The sequence below is a fragment of the Cicer arietinum genome, chromosome 8, assembly GCF_000331145.2.
Source record: "Cicer arietinum cultivar CDC Frontier isolate Library 1 chromosome 8, Cicar.CDCFrontier_v2.0, whole genome shotgun sequence".
NCBI classification, from domain to species: Eukaryota; Viridiplantae; Streptophyta; class Magnoliopsida; order Fabales; family Fabaceae; genus Cicer; species Cicer arietinum.
The window spans coordinates 27,259,647-27,263,634 of NC_021167.2; positions in this window are offsets into that span (position 1 = coordinate 27,259,647).

The following is a 3,988-nucleotide window of genomic DNA, read 5'->3' on the forward strand; positions in this document are numbered from 1 at the left end:
TCAATCGATTTCTCAATCGATTTGCCAAATCTCAGAGTTCACTGTGTTTTCAAAAAGTTTATTTCAATCGATTTGCCAATCGATTGTGTTCAAAACAGTGGCTCAGTTTTTGATGTCAATCGATTCGCCAATCGATTTAATTCAAAACAGTGACTCAGTTATTTGATGTCAATCGACTTGTCAATCGCTTTGGTAGCATGTTCCTGAAAAGATTTTACCTGGTGTTTAGTTCAATCGATTTCCCAATCGATTGCAACCAAACTTTAACAGAATTGAACAACTCAACAATAGATTGTCCAATCGATTGTATTTGTCACAGGTGAGGTCATTTTTCAAATGATACTTTGTCAATCGATTTGCCAATCGATTTCCTCAGCACTGGAGTGCCACTGTGACTCATCCAATCGATTTACCAATCGATGTTTTACCATCAGGTTTGATTTGTGAAATGTTCAATCGATTTGCCAATCGATTACGCTTTAAATCAGAGGCTACTGACTTGTGCAGTTTTCATTTTTAATTAAGCTAATTGATTGCCTAATCGATTGCACATTTACAAACACTTAAGATTTCCTTACACCCTTGTTATGAAATCGATTTCCCAATCGATTTACATAGTCAGAATTCAACTTTTGTTGATTTCTTGTGTTCCAAGCAATTTGATACAAGTGTGTGGGATTGAATTGGTGTTCCTGAAATTTTGCTCAATTGAAATATTAGATTTATCATATTAAGTATGAATATTGTTGAATTGTGAATTACGTCAAAATTAGGAATCAAAGGATCCAAATCCAACAATGTGTTCATATTGAAATTAGTTTTCGTAAAGAACATTTGATTTAATTTTAGTCCCTCAAATATAAACTATGTGCAAACATATATTATAAAGATTACTTCCAACATAAACAAAATAAAACTTTTATATCTCAACACTCTTGAAGATTCAACACTCTTGTAACTCAACAAAATGATGTAATGACTTCATAAGTTAACACTTTTACTTTGATGGTTCTCTTTAGAATTTATTTTTGTTTTTTGCTTTTAATAAGGTCAAATTCTAGAAGAATGCAAACATCAAAGTATTTTCGGAGAATGTTTGAGATCCTTGTGAAACACATTCAAAGTTTATTTGTGTATTGGGTATTGTTGTCAGTTTGCTTTTAAATGAATTTCATTGGAATAAAAAAACAGTCAAATTCAAAGGTCTAAAATTTAAAATTTTAAAAATTAAGGAATGGTAAAAGTCATTAAATTAGACTTTTCTATAAATCAAATTTTAATAGCTATTAGATATGCTTCTTTATGTTTGAATATATGAAAAAGTTGAATTAAATTTTTTTAATATATTTAATTTGAATTTTGGAGTGTATATATTTATTTTATTGACTAACTTTCTCTTATAAATTTTTAAAATAGGTTAGGAGCATATATATATATATATATAACCAATTTTATAGTAAGGCTGGAGTTTTGATAAATCATATGGTTTGAAAACCAGCCTTCTGGAAAAATCTTTGAGATGACTAATTGAGGATTTCTATTATAGAAATGATCCTCGATTGTCCAAATGTTTTGATAATCTGTTTTGACAAAATATTTTGATTTTGGTTTAAAAATAGTAATTTCAGAATCATTTTAAATAATTTTTGAGGTTTCTCCTTGACAGAGTTATGAAATTATTTTACAGGATGGTTCCTCCTGTAAAGGTTTTGAAATAATTTTTTGAGAAGGGTTTTTTGAAGATTCTCCCCTTTCCTGCCCCGTAAAAGAAGGCAGTTGTTTGGAGGGATTCAATCTCTTGTTGGAGTTGGTGGAGTTTTGCAATTTTTTGGAGTTGAAGGTTTTCTTCAATTGAGTCTTTTATCTCTTGGAAATTGTCAGGACCAGCTATTTGTTGGCTTGCAAATCATTTTTGAATTGGGCTTTGGGCTTCATTTTCTTTGACAACTTCTACCCAAGATCAGATGGGTTTTGCAGATGAGATAGGTTTTGGGGTTTCTTGTGGTTGGTCCTTCTAGACCTCAATTCTTTTGGATTTTCTAGGCATCACTCAAGTCCTGTTTTGTAGAAATTCTCTAGTTAGAAAATCCGGAATTGAGTTTTGATCTCCTTTAATAAATTCAATTTCAAAATAAAAAAATGCTAAGGATTGCTTGCCATCTGGCAAAAATTTGTTTTGATGCAATGTTTTGAACATCTTTTTGTAAAACTTCTTTTGCAGATTTACAATCAATTTGAAGTAAAAAATTTTGGTTGAGTAAATCGCTTTGAAATTTTGCAATGCACATGACTATGGAAAGAATTTCCTTTTTAATGGTAGATTAATTCTTTTGGCAATCATTCCAGTGTGCAGATGTAAACTGTACAATGCATTCTTTGTTATTTGTTTTTTGTTTAAGGATACCCCCATATTATGTCTGAAGCATCTGTTTCAACAATTTTTTGGGCTGATGAGTCAGCTAAATGTAAGCAAGGTATTTAGTTAACTTGTTTTTTGATTATTTAAACTATTTTGGCATGTTCATCAATCCATGCGACAAGTTTTTTCTTTAATCTATCAGGGAGAGGTTTTGCTACCCTATTAATGTTAGGACATAAATCTAATACATAGTTCAAAAATCCCAAAAACCTTTGTAATTGTGTTTTGTCAAGGATTTTGTCAGGAAATTTATCTGCGAAAGATAGGGATCTTTCAATAGGGGTGATAGTACCCCGAGAGATATAATGTCCTAGGAAACGGATTTTTGTTTGAAAAAGATAAACTTTGGATTTTAAAACAATCAATCCATTTTTCTTAGTGATTATTAAAAATGTTCTAAGATGTTTGAAATGTTGTTCAATAGTTTCAGAGAATATTAAGACATCATCAATATAGATAATGCAAAATTTTGAGAATGGATTAAAGATTTCGTTCATAATTCTTTGGAATTATGAAGGGGCATTCTTTAATCCAAAGGGCATTACCGTCCACTCATATTGGCCAAAAGGGGCCGTAAAAGCTATTTTATACCGATCTTTTGGATCAATTTGTATTTGCCAAAATCCTGATTTCATGTCAAATTTTGAAAATACAGATGAAGAGTGTAATTTTTGTAAAAGATCTTTTTTGTTTGGAATCGGGTAACGAATCCATTTTAAAAGGTTTGTAGTTTATGACTAACCTAGGTGTACCTCTTTCTATTTCAGAATTTTTGTTCACATAGAAGGATGCGCAACTCCAAGGCGACCTAGATTTTGTAATTAGACCCTTTTGTTGTAGGTCTTGGATTTCTGCTTTGCAATGTGTTTCAAGTTCATAATTCATTTGGATAGGTCTAGCTTTCGTTGAAATTTGTTTATCGGAAAAGTCATTTTCATATGGTAGGTCTACCATATGTTGTTTTCTGTTCCAAAAAGCATTTGGTAAATCTGAACAGATTTCGTTTTCAATTCTTTTTTGGAGATCTGAAATTTTTTGCTTTATGAAACTATTTTGTAATTGTTGTTCGGTTTTGAGAAAAGAAACATCTTCTTTTAGGAAATATAAATGTTTTTCTTTTCCTTGGATTAAACAATTTAATTCAGTTTTGTAAACAGAACAAACTTTTAAAAGATTTAAATTCTTTGTTCTGGGTTTTTCAATAAAATGGAAAATAATTTTGGCTTGTTTTGTTTTGCAAGAAATACCATTGTAATTGACTGAATAGAGAGTTATCATGTTAATGAAAGGAGTCCCTAAAATGACAGTATGAGTAATATTTTCTAATAAAACAAAAGGAGTTTTGATTAAAACGTTACAATTTTTAATGGAAGCTTCACTTTTACTTTTTATAATCATGTTGGAGTTGTTAGCCGCAACAAGCTTTTCATTAGATTTTTGTAGAAATCTGTTTGGTACAATGCTACTTTTTAAGCAATTTAAATCTGCTCCAGTATCAAAAAGTGCAATTGTTTCAAATTTGAAATCTTCAGAAAAAACTAAATTAATTTTGATTAAATATTTTCTTGT